This window comes from Pteropus vampyrus, unplaced genomic scaffold (genome assembly GCF_000151845.1).
Source record: "Pteropus vampyrus isolate Shadow unplaced genomic scaffold, Pvam_2.0 Scaffold84, whole genome shotgun sequence".
In the NCBI taxonomy this organism is placed as follows: Eukaryota; Metazoa; Chordata; class Mammalia; order Chiroptera; family Pteropodidae; genus Pteropus; species Pteropus vampyrus.
The window spans coordinates 7,316,973-7,331,002 of record NW_011888865.1 but is presented as its reverse complement, the minus strand read 5'-3'; the positions used below and the strand labels follow the sequence as shown (position 1 = coordinate 7,331,002).

The following is a 14,030-nucleotide window of genomic DNA, read 5'->3' as shown; positions in this document are numbered from 1 at the left end:
TATAGGTTAACAAATAAAGGTATTTAATCCCTCAAATTTCATATACATGAGACTTTATTTTATCAGATTTCTTCAAAACAAGTGGAATACCCTATAAATTATATTTCAAATATAAAATCATTATGTAAATATAAAATTACATAAATATAAAACAAATATACTGTAAATATAATTATAAATAAAAACATTTTATAACAATTTAGTGCTAAAGAAATAAAATTTAGTTTCGTGGTCCTGGAATAAACTTAAAAAGGTCTCTATATCAAATAGTGCCTCCTCATTTTGGTAGGACACATAAGAGGCCAATTTGTTCTGTCTCTGATTCCTTGGGCTCCCAAAATGAAGATTCTGTTTTTGATGAGACTGTGACACCTCACTCCCACTCCCACTCCCCCTCCCTAGACAGGCACAAGGCAAAGTGCTTACTACAAATCTCGCCATTAAAAAGTTCTTTTTAAAAAAAATTTATATGCGTTAATTGGAGCCAAACTGACAATCTATACCAGGGAACAAGCTCTCACCACTGGAAGTGATTTTATTTCGGATCTGTTATCATTATAAACTTTACTACAATTGAGTTTTTTCACTTCTTGCCCTTTTTCTTTCATTATCATAGGTACGTTCTATTACAGTGGTTCATAGAAAATGATATCTCTCGCTGATATTTCTTTTCTAATATTTTAAGCTTCCTTATGCTTATGAAAAAATATTAAAGCTAGATCTACACTGACATACTTTTTTGATATATGGGATTCATTTTGTTTTAATTTGTAAATTACATTAAAAATTCCTTTAAACTCATCTACTCTACTAAAGTTTTAACTTTAGACTATGAAATGCAATAAATATTAAACATTTATTTTCTCTACTATTCCAGGATCACAAAGCATATTTGGTAAAATTTCAGGTAACCAGCATCCAGGAAATTGAACACGTCAGGCAATCGGCAACCTTTAAAACATGGACATCAAAGGCAAAAGCAAGGGAGAGCTGACACAACCAATAGAGCAAAGTCCAAAAAAGATTTAGATTGATAAATGAAAAGGGCTTAAGTTACAGATACTCTCTCAAGCAAACAAAATAACCAAACGGACTGTTAAAATTCTAACAGCTCTTATGGAAGAGCAAGTAGAGGGATGCCTCAGGAATAAACTCAATGTTGGGTGCCTTTCTGATCTCATTTCTTCAAAGTGCTTGAAAATAAAGATCAAAGCTAAAAATAAAGAATTGATCCCATGAGTATGGTTTTTTTTCTATATTTTTCTTCCATTCTAAGGCTAGCAAGCAACACTCTTTATTAATAAGTGAAACTGCTGAAGTCCTTTTGGTTTCATAAAGTCATTAATCTCAAAAAGACAAAGACTGTCAACTTCTAAAATGCCAACCTGAAGTTCTGATAATTATATATCTATTCTGTCAGGTAAAACTGACAACACCAGTTGAATTCTCATTTCAACATTTTCTAAAGCCCATATCTAAAGAAAAGCCCATATCTAAAGAAAAGGATTTTTCTCTAGAAAAAATCCAGCCCCTTGGGTTTTTGCTAGAGTCCCTCTACTTCCAGGTCACAGCAAAGCTACTTCTTCCAGTTCCACTGGTACTGAAAAAGCAGAGAGATACTTTTGTTGTCTGGCTCCCACATCTTCCACAGACTTCAGGCTTAACAGTTCTTTACTCTGCCCAAATGTGATTTCCCAAAGAGTTTCTCCTACTATGTTTCAAATATTTAACACACAGCCCAGATTCTCCAAACTGTTCTTGTTCCCAAAACTTACTCCTTCACTTATATGTGGAATCTTAAAAACAAACCAAACCAAAACAAACACAACTCACAGATACAGAGATGAGATTGGTGGTGGTTGTCAAAGGCCAGAAGTATTGAGGGTGGGGGGTGAAAGTGGTCACAATATACAAATTTCCAGTTATAAAATAAATAAGTCCTAGGACGTAATATACAGCATGGTGACTATAGTTAACAATAATGTATTATATATTTGAAAGTTGCTGAGAGTAGATCTTAAAAGTTCTCATCACAAGAAAAAAATATGTGGTGATAGATGTTGACTAGGCTTATCATAGTGATCATTTTGCAATATATACAAATATCAAATCCTTATGTTGTATAACTAAAACTAATATTGTTATATGTCAATTATATCACAATTTTTAAAAAATGTATGCTTTGTCAATTCTGTCCTGTAGCTCCAGAACCTGAATATTTGCTTATTTATTTGTTTATGCTCTATATCAATCCACAAAGGGTCTAAGGTATCATATAACCCAAATTAAATATTTCCTCAAAATGCTAAGATATTCCATAATTCACTATTTTCAGTTTTCCCCTAAATCTCTACACCAAGCCTCATTACATTAGTGTGTAATAAAAACATTACAACTCAATTATAGTTTAATTTCTCTGGTTCTAGGATTATATATAGTCTTCAAATGCATATGTGAACTGTGGGAAGAATGTTTCTTAAATCCTTAAAGTATACTATTTACAACTGAGAAAAATAAAATTTTCATTGTGAAGCGAGAATAATGCCTCATCTCCTTTACCTTTGTTCAGTCTCTCATATTTCTAAAGGAATTCCTTATTTTGGTCATATCTAAGTTACTAACATCCATTATTCAATAGCTATCAATGAATTTTTTAAGAGTACAATTTCAGTAGCATCATTCAGTAAATAAAATCAAAGTATACCTTCATATTTCACAGTAATGTTTTATGTTCAATCTTTTAATGTTATTAGTATTTTGTTGATGCTTATATCTAAAAACAGTTAACTTTCTCACAAAAATTATAAGAGGGATGCTGACATGGTTTATTTGATAGTTGCATAAAGCCAGTTTCAAAAGAACTAGAAATTCGAATATGCAATTATAAAACTGCTGGCCTGTTTTTACTATGTAAAACAAATAACTCAGGTTACAAAGAACCAACTTAAGAACATTCTATTTCTTGGAACAGCTGGTTGCACTGTCCCTCTCTCATCCTTCCCCTTCTACTATAGTCAGTGCAACCGGTTATGTGGAACAACTGTGCCATCTGGTGGCCAGCATAAAGGTTTTTTTTTTTTTTTAAAGCTTTGATTTTTTTTTTAATGCTGATTTATATAAATAGATCATAATCTACATTCTGTCACAAAATAACACGTTCATTTAAAGGGTGTTATTAAAGTTTTTCTTTTATAATTAAACAGTGTACACCACTTGATAATGGAAAAAAATGTAATTTGTATGACATTGCAATGAAAAATAATTTCTAACATACCAATCTAAGTTGTTTTTACTGAAGTCCCTTAACATTGATCATGCAAGCGACAGTTTAAAAATTTTCTAAGAATTTTTATTACTAAAAATCAAACACTTTAGCAGGTAAAGGCAGACCCAGAGATTTCTAAATCTACAGATCATAACCAGGGAAATCAAAATTTAACGAAATTCTTCCTTCACTTCCACTGTTTCTGCAAAGATCACCACTTTCCAGCTTTTAAAAAAGACCAATGCAGGAATGCTGGCTGCACACTAGTAAACAAAAACTGCCCAAACGCAGAAACTGACGCCTACTACTACCAAATGGCCTTAAAGAATAACCATGCAGAAAAGCAAACACTTTAGCAGCCTCTCCCTCCAAAACAGAAAATAAAGACGTCTCTTTCGAATCGGAGGATAAAGGTGAGGCATCTTCCTCTCCTCTTTCCATTAATCACTAGCCCGTTCCTTTCTAAACCAGGGAGTCCGGAGGCTGATGGTCAGAATCTTTCCAAGACAGATTACTGGAACTGCTCCCCAAGGAAACAGCTCCAGCATAAAGGTTTTTGTGGATGAATATCTTGTTCACTCTTCCTTTCTTCTCTCTACCTCCTTATAATTGAGTTATCACTAACACCTTTAACCCTCATGCTTTGCTTCCATTTAAAATGTGTGGATTTTTATAGATTTTTAATATACCTGTTAATACAAATAAAATCTAGTTGTTAAAGTGGAAACACACCCCATATCTGATTATATTATATTCCAATTTTGTGTTCTATGAAGTAGAGATGATTATCCAAGAGATTAATACACTGAAAAATAGGCTATAAGAAAGTTTTTTTCTTCAATACTTGAGCAACACTACCACTTAACAAATGGGGTATATTCTGATCTTTTAAACTTGTTAAAAATTAATTGGGATTAGCTCTAGAAGCTGATGATCTATAAAAATAGTTGATTAACTGAACTATGCCAAATGGCATTATTATTATTAATATGAGGCTCTTTTCCTACATATCTTAGTAATGGTTGCTTCAAATCCTAAATCTTCATTACTATAAAACATTTATTAATAAACCCTTCGTTATCAGACTTAAGGAAGACATGTAACTTTTAAAATTAAGCTTTTTTTTATAAGTCTCAGGTACATCACATTATAATTTTAGTCTGTATACACTACGAAGTGATTACCCCCAAAAGTCTAGTTACCATTAATCACCATACAACTGACCCCTTTCACCCACCCCCAATCCTGTTCCCTTCTGGTAACCACCAATCTGTTCTCTATATCTATGAGTTTATTTTTGTTTTGTTTGTTTTTTAGATTTCACACATGAGTGAAATCATATAGTACTTGTCTTTCTCCTGCTCACTTATTTCACTTAGCATTATACCCTCTAGGTCTACCCATGTTGTCACAAATGGCAAGATTTCATTCTTTTTTATGGATATGTAGTATTCCATCACACACACACACACACACACTCACTCACGTATGCACGCACGCACGCACGTACACATCTTTACCCTATTTTTTAACAATTTCAAATCCTTTTCACTTCAATGCATTTACTCAGTACCTTCTAAATGCAAAACCCTCTGAAAATCCACTGAAAAGGATGGGTAAATTAAAAAAAAGTTAATTCCTGTCAACCCCCAATCCATAATCTAATATAAGAGAAATATATCTCCTTGAAGAAAAAAGACAACAAGAAGGTCTCTTACTGGAGAAGAAGCACACTGGGACTATGTTTTTAGCTGTCATACAAATGAAAAAAATAATTTAATTAAAGACACAGGATTCACTAAACAAAGACAGGATTCAAAAGTGACTGCAGTTGAAATTATTGGACTTGATTATGAGATGTGAAGTGAGGAAGAGAACAAAAGTTAGAGTAAGGATGAGATAAAAGGGACAGGGCAACACCCAGACTTCTAGCAGGAACAACTGTGTAGATACTAATGCCTCAGTGGAATTGAGATCATAGAGGAAGTTTTGGATTTGTTCCAATTTAACATTTTGAATTTAAGGGACTTGTGGGACACACACAGGGAAATACCCAATAAGGTAGCATGATTTGGGTTGGACACACAGATTTGGCAGTGACCAGTACATTGGCATGTAATTGGTACTTGAAGCCATGAAAGTAAATAAAATCACCCAGGAAGTATTATAAAATGACAAAAGATGGGACAGTTTAACAGAGAATCCTAAGGAGAAATTTTAAAGGCAAAAACAGTACAAAGAGGAAATAAGAAGTAGCTGAATAGTAGAAAGAAAACCAGGAGAATTTCAAGTTTATGGTCATGAATGTTCAGTGCTACTGAGAATGAAGTCTGATAAAGATTGAAAAGTTTCTATTAGACTTAACAAGTAAGGAATGGAATGATGGGATGATGAAGGCAGAGCCAGCTGGCAGTAACTGAAAAGACACTGAAATAGGAATGGGTAAGGGAATAAAGGCTTAAGGCAGGGTAATTCTAAGTGCCCAATGGAAAAGAGATAGTAAAGAGAAAGGCTCAAGACTCATCAGGAAAAAGACACCTGGAAATGGGGGTGAGGTAGGTTCCAGAGTGGCAGGTAGAAGAAATAGTCGTGGACATCTTACAGCATTTAGCTGCAGGCAGGAATTCATGCAAGCTGTGGCCAGTATAAAGGAGGTGCTAGTCAAACTCCATCAAAATTCCTACTTTCTACTGAGCAAAAACTGTCCTCCAAAAAGGCTTAGTTTTGGTTTATTTATTCTCATAAATAGCACGAGAAAGGGAGGAAGCAGCCTGCTTAGCTGAAGAAAAAGCAACTAACAACAGATGGCAGTGACTACAACACTTGTACCTCCTGCTGTAAAAAGATATTCCACATAGCAGTGATAGCTTCTTAGTATTTAGTATCCTAGTATTTCTTGCAGTACCTAATGTATGGCCTGGAGTATAACAGGTGTTCAATAGAATACCTGGGAAGATAGAAGCAGATTTTTTCTATAAAACAACAAGACAATGCTGAGTAGCCTACAAAGAAACCATTCAATTCACAGTCTATGTATTCAAATAAAAGATAAAAGAAATTCTAATTCCAACTGTGTCTTAATCTATACCAAAAAGTATAAGGTCAAGGGAAAGATCCTTCTCCTGCTTAGAGCCTTAAAAATGTTAACACTCTTTGGCCCAAGAATTTCACTTCTAGGTATCTGGGCTAAGACAAGTAATTATAAATGTAGACAAAGATAACAGGCAACCTTAGCACTATTTACAATAGTAAAAAAATTTAAAAAAATTTTAAAAATTAAAAATGGAGGAAAAAAGAAATAAATGTGGAAGAAAGGAAGAAACACAAGCTAAATAAATGACATTAGGAAAATAACTAAGAAGTATCATGGAATGGTATTCATCAGTTAAAATGTTTATGAGTTTCTAACAACATGGGGAAGTGCTTATTAAGATCATTAAAACTGCAGGTTACAAAATTTTATATAGTGCACAAAATATAAGCACAGAACAAAAAATACACAAAATAGTAACTGTGGTTAAAACTAGATGGAAGAACTACAGATGGTTTTACTTTGCTCCCCTTACTGTTTCACATTATCACTTTTAATATCATATTATTTTTAGAGTCAAAACATTTTAAAAATGTTCAATTATTTTGACTAGGTGAGACAGTCCAGGCACAAAGCTATTTATACCTATTAATATAGATAGATTAAATTTTTTAAAACTTTTCAATATGACTATATGAGCATTGCTTCTCAAATTAATTTACATATACCCAAACTGGTCTGGGTGGCAGGAGAACAGGCTAAAATTAGACTATTTTTCTAGAACAAATTCATTTGATAAGACATTAAAGCATTTTTAATCACATAAATGTTAAGAAACCTGCTCCCCCTCACACATTTCCACGTGGAGAATTCTAGAGAGCTTCTGTCCTCCCCTCTCCATCTTTCCCCCAATCCTTCCCCAGCTGGGCACGAATGGCTCAGCCCACTCTGAGCTCTTTTACTTGGATCTGCCTGCCTACACAGAGAAGACAGTTTTACCTACTCTGACAGTGATAAGACTGAGTATTCCAAGCTGCCCGTGATTTGGTGGACAAGTGTGCTCAATTCTAAGGCGAAAGATTAGCAAACCTACTTCACCCTTGTTAAAGCTACTTTCTTCAGTGAGCTTTTCCAGTAATAAAATGAATTCCTCATTCCCATTAGGGTGGCTATTATTAAACCACAGCCAAAACAAACAAACAAAAACCAAAAAGTAACAAATGTTGGCAAGGATGTGGAGAAACTGGAACTCTTATGCATTGCTAGTGGGAATATAAAATGGTGCAGCTGCTGTCGAAAACAGTATGGTGGTTCCGCAAAAAGTTAACTGTAAAATTACTATACAATCCAGCAATTCCACTTCTGGATAATACACAAAAAAATGAAAGCAAGGACTTGAACAGTTATTTGTAAACCAATGTTCACAGCAGTATTAATCAGGATAGCCAAAAGATGGAAACAGCCCAAATATCCATCAACCGATGAATGGATAAATAAAATGTGGTATACATATATGATGGAATATTATTCAGTCTTAAAATAGAAGGGAATTCTGACGCATGCTACAACATGGATGAACCTTGAGGACATTACGCTAAGTGAAATAAGCCAGACACAAAATGACAAACACTGTATGATCCCATTTATATAACGTACTTAGGGTTGTCAAAATCAGAGATGGAAGGTAGAATGGTGGTTGCCAGGGGCTAGGGAATGAGGGGAGATGGGGAGTTATTATTAATGGGTAGAGTTTTAGATTGGGAGATGAAAAATTCTGGAGATGAATAGTGGTGACAGTCACACAACAATGTGAATGCCACTGAATTGTACACTTAAAAATGGTAAATTTTATGATATGTACATTTTACCACAATAAAAAAAAAACCCTGACAATTTGATAGCATCCTGTCTGATCCCTATGTCCTATCTCTTACCGGAATATTATTTATTGACCTCTGGAAAACCCAATAACAGATATATTACCAACCAGAATATAAAAATCCTCACAAATTTTGAAGATAATACAGAAAACTCCTAAGAAAGTTATATCAGGAGCTGTGTGAAGAGGCAAGAACCACCCCTGGACTGACCAAAGCCCACATGCAGGTGCATTCTCACGTCCAATGCCTACTCTCCATTGCCATCACCATCATGCCCAAGATAAAGTCTAAGGGGGATGCTAAAGGAGATAAAATCAAGTTGAAGGATGAACCACAGAGAAGATCTGCAAGGTTATCTGCTAACCCTGCTCCTCTAAGGACAGAGTCCAAATCTAAAAAGGCCCCTGTGAAAAACAGAGAGAGAGAGAGAAGGTACCCAAAGAAAAAAGGGGGAAAGCTGGTGCTGGCAAGGATGGGAATAATCCTGTAGAAAACAGAAATGCCAAGGCAGATGCCAAAACAGAAATGCCAAAACAGAAATGCCAAAACAGAAATGCCAAGACCTGGCACAGAAAGCTGAATGTGCTGGAGATGCCAAATGAAGTATGTATTTTTGATAACTGTGTACTTCTGGTGACTATACAGTCTAAAATATTATTTTTCATCAAGTTTTATAAAAATGTAGGATTTTGTTTTACTTCTTTTATTAAAGCTACTGTGTTACCACACAAAACACTTCATTACTGTTTTTTGGGGAAAGGCCTATGTCACTAAAAGAATGTCTCCAAGGCTGGATTGACATAGGGAGAAAAACACCTTTCCCTTATAGTTTTGAGAGACTTCTTCTTGGTTGCCAGGAAGATCCCTTGATTTTGACAAACATCAGCCACTCTGTCTTTGCCTTCAGCATAGACTTGACTCCTTTAATCCAGAGACCTGTTGGCACCTTACCCTCCAAAACTGGGTACCGATAGGCAGCAATCTGGACTTTCCAGTGTCACCACTGAGATGGCATCTCTCAAAAGAGCAGCGGTTCCTTTTTTATACTGTAGATCTTTAGATTGGTAATTCTGCCATTTCCATTTCATTTCCTGAAAGTCAAGGTCGGCTTGTAAAAAGTGGTTAAACATCATGCTAAATGTGAAATGTCAACCCTCACTCTAAACTTTTCCTGTTCAGAAAATCAAATGAAGAATTCATTGGGTTTTATAGTGGCTTTCTTATTTTGTAGTCCACTGAGGAAGGGAATTTGAAAGTCGCTTTATACTGTTAATGACTGTCTGCCCATGTCATATCTAAAACATGATTGTTTATGAAAAGTTTGAAGGGGGAAAAAAAAGTTGTATCAGCCATGGGCTGCTTTAAATCACAAACTACATCCACTGAAGGTATGCAGTTAGAGACATTTCACAAAGAAAATTTTATAAGCACAGCTATAAAATGATTGCCTTTACAAAAAAAAAAAATCCTATACATAATCTGATTATTATAGACAACTAACTTTAGGATATCTGATAACTGGCCATTAGACAACAGAGCTTCAATGAAGACAGGACAGAAGAAATTTCTACATGGTAAAGAAGAAAGTCACCTCTAATTAACCTCCAGAAATTTAGGAAGCTGTTTATCATAATGGAAAGAGCATGGGCTTAATACCAGACAGATACAGGTCTGAATCCCAATGTGACATTCCTTAGGCAAGTAACACATCTGGTCCTAAGTTTCCTCATCTGTAAATGGGAGTAAGAACATCTATCTTGCAGACTAAAAGAAAAAAGGAGAACATATTTCAACCCTAATATCTGAAGTATATTTCAAGATGATAAATGTTCAACAAATATTGGTTCTCTCCCACTCCACAAAGTCAATTCCTCTGCAGGCGAAGGGCTCATTTTCTAGATCAATTTTCTAGATCTGTCTTACCTTGTTAGCTTGACATTTTCAAGTCAGAATGAGGGGACCTTAGAAGTCCTGAGACTTCCACTTGTTTTATTTTAAAAAATAATTACTATATATTTTTTTTCCAGTAGGTATTTTGTCAAGAACTATGAAGGGTCTGAGATGTCATCCTAGTTTTAAGCTAACGTGTTAGACTGCCAAACTTTCAGGCATGAGACTCCTGAATCAGAGACAAAAGACTTCAGTAGTCACATCAGTAGGCAGATTATCAACCCCAAACACATGGTGCATCATCAAGAGGGCAGAAAATGCCTTATATATGGAGTGGTTGTGGTGCAGATGAGGAATCTCAAGCGTAGAGAACCCAAATCTTTTAACGGACAGTAAGCCAGCCTGACCTCTCAGTCAAGGAGACATTATCTTTATTATACTGGACAGTAAATAAACCTGAAGTTTGCTCAGGAGGGAGAAAATCATCTCTTATCTTCCAAGACTATTTGCTATACAAACATTTTTGAAAAAGTATGGAACAAGGGGCAGTTGGTACCTCTGCTCACAAGACATGCGGAAACCTGAGAGACCCAAGAAGGCTTGTCTCACAATAAGTATTACATGCATATTACAGTGAGAAGTCTCTTATCCAACTGTCTTCCAGTCAACCAGTTCCTTCTTCAGAAACAAAGACTTCCCTCAACTTCTTATGCATCTCCTCAGAGATATTCTATGTACCTAGTAGCATACACACGTGCTTTTATATTTTAAACATATAAAGTGGTTGTAATTACAAACACTGTTCTGTACCTTGCCTTTTTCAGTTTTCTTAGGGATAGTTTCACTTTGACACATAGGGATCTAACTCATTCTTAACATGTACATAGTAATCCCTTGTATGGCAGTATTATTATATATTTAACCAGTCCCCCTAATGAACATTTGTTTCTAGGCTTTTATTATTACAAATAATGCTGCTGTGACAGACTGAGTTGTACATATCTTTGTGTACATCTGCTAAAAGTACAACTGCTAGATAAAAGGCATACGCATTTTTAGTTTTCATAGATACTGCCGACCTGCTCTCCAAAGAGGCTTCACAGATTTATCTCCTACAATCCAGTGCAAAAAAAAAAAATGGCCTGTTTCCTCACGCCAGCCTATGGCAGCATGGTTTGCCAACAAAAATAGGGTGCAGCTCTTACCTATAGCCAGGACTTTCAGACATTACTAGTAGGTTTTTCAATACCCTTTATGTTCAAAATTAAGTTTCTAGAGTTAAGTGTGAGATAGCATTAGACTGTGGAATGAGCACCTAAAAGGGGCAGAGGATCCAGTTCTGACTCTTCCATGGACAAACACCATGAGTGACCTTGGCCGAATTACTTAATCTCTCTGGGCCTTAGTTTTCTCATGTGGCAGATGACCCTTTCAATCTATAATGTGTGTACATCAGCACTCAAAATTCTAAAGATTTTTCTCAATAAAAAATTGTTATTTCAAAAAAAGTTTACAAATAAGAGCACCATTACACATTAAACATTTTTAGAGAAAAAAAATTTCTAATCTGATTTCTTGTTCCCATAGTAGTATTTACTTATGCATCCCATTCCCCCAATACTTCCAGAGGTCTTCACAGTAGCCTTTTCAATTAGACCAGGACAGCACAGACCAAGAAAACAGCAGGGCAATAAAAATCCCTCTGCCACCTGCCCTATCAGTATAGTGTGTCTATTCTCTCATTTTATTTTTGTGGGTACCACTCTTGGCTTTAAACCATACTTAGTTCCATAATATACTCAGAGTAATATTTCATTTTTTTCTGTAAGAGCTGTGAAAGAAAAACAGCAAAATGGAGTTGATATTGTCAAGAGAGCAATGGGAGGCCTCTGGGAAGGTGAGCTAACTCATCCCATTCTATGTAAAACTGAACTTTTGAACTGGGCTAAACCAAATGGTTACATCCTAATACAGTTCTTAGAACTGGCTCTGCATTACGGAACTCTCTATTAAAAACTAAATGTGTCACCTAGCAAAAGATATTAGCAATTAATCATATATAGTATAGTGTAAGTCTGCTTGCCAGCATCAGCGACAACTCTTTCAAATCAATTTATGTAATCCCTTTGGTAGCCTCCCTTTTTTTGCTTTAATAAGCTCTGTCCCTTTCTTTGCCCCCTCAGAACACAGCTGAGGTTTCTACCCAAATCTGTGTCTCCAGGATTGCAATTCCTAAAAAAGATCTCCAAATAAAGCTTTTGTTTGCCTTGCAGTTTTTGGCCAAAACTGACTAACATTACATGGTGTCAGAGAAGTGGGATCCAAAATGACTTGCCTCCTCCTATAGCACTCCCGCAGATTTTAAGTACAGTACCTACAAGAGTTCATTGCACTCTATCGTCTCCCCAGTGGTCCCCAATCATTGTGGTCTAAGTCCTCCTGGACCAGAACCTCCGGCCTTGGTTAAGGTTCATGCTCTACATGGTTTTCCTCTGTTGTCAGCATTTGTCTACAGGACTTAAATAGTCTGAACAGTAAGTAATTACTCTTTTGAAAAATACGAAGTTCATTATCTTAGGGAATGGTTGCTGAACAACCACCTTCTGCAACTACTGCTTGATTTGTGCGCAAAAATTCTAGGCCCTCGTCCTGCAACTTTCTATCTCACTGAACTATAATTACCGAAAATGATTTACAATTAAACTGGCAGACCTGGGGCTCTTTTGAAATTCTCAATCTATAGCTTATGTATGCAACCAAATGTAAAAAGACTATAAAAACTAAGCAACCTGAACGGGAATCATTTTAATTGGCATTTTGAGCCTCCAAACATCTAAGTGATTCAAAAATTCCTTCTCTCCAAAATACAAATTCTAAGTTAACCAAAGCAAATTGAGTTGCTTCAGGGGCTTACTAAACTTGAGGAAACTTCTAAATGTTCTTCTGTCATCTCAGCATCTGCACCTTTTGCCCCTTTGCTGCTAGCTTGTCCTCCCCACCTGTGTCCTTCATTTGCTGAATTCCATTTTAATAACAATGATCCTGATGCTCTATTAGATCCCCCTATTACTGCCTCATTTAAAGTTAAACCATGGCAGGGGGTGGGGGCGCCACTGCCTCACCCTGCCTCAGCCAGGTGGCTGTGTCACCAGGCATTTGAATTGCATTTCTGCCATCTTTCTAGCTCAGTCAGCTGGGCTGGAGATGCTTCTGGAAGCAACATCAGAATGGCTACCCAAGGAGAACTCCAAATTCAGTTTAAACTTGTATTCATTAATGATGATGGGACTGGAAAAACTACATTTGAAAAGTATGTAACTAATCCTGGGTGTTGAGGTCCATCCCCTTGTGTTTCATACCAAGAAAAGACCCTATTAAGTTCAATGTATGGATACAGATGGTCAGGAGAAATTTGGTGGACTGAGAGATGGCTATTATATATAACCCCAGTGTGTCATTATAATATTTGGTGTAACTTCAAGAGTTACTTACAAGGATGTGCCTAACTGGCATAGAAATCTGGTACAAATATGTGAAAACATCCTCATCGTGTTGTGTGGCAACAAAATGGATATTAAGGATAGAAAAGTTAAAACAAAATCAATTGTCTTCCACTGAAATAAGAATCTTCAGTACTATGACATTTCTGCCAAAAGTAACTTTCTGGCTCGCTAGAAAACTAACTGGAGACCCTAACTTGCAATTTGTTGCTATGCCTGCTTTTGCCCCATCAGAGGTTGTCATGGATCTACCTCTGGCAGCACAATATGAGCATGATCTAGAGGTTGCTCGGACAACCACTCTCTCAGATGGGAATGACGACCCGTGAGAAAGTGAAGCTGTAGCTCAGCGTCAGAAGTCTAGTTTTATAAGCAACCGTCCTGTGATGTCAGTGGTACAGCGTGTCACTTTATTATATAGCTAAGTAGAACACATGCTTACTCTTCGGAATGGTGAAAGAGAT

General features: G+C 36.0%; 1 protein-coding gene and 1 pseudogene across 1 annotated transcript in view; one reads left to right on the top strand and one right to left on the bottom strand.

The window, feature by feature from the left end:
* The window catches only part of OSBPL11 (oxysterol binding protein like 11), a 76,012-nt gene that overhangs the window by 52,066 nt on the left and 9,916 nt on the right, over nucleotides 1-14,030 (bottom strand). The gene's annotated exons all lie outside the window — the stretch shown is intronic.
* Nucleotides 11,215-13,895, top strand: LOC105294205 (annotated as a pseudogene).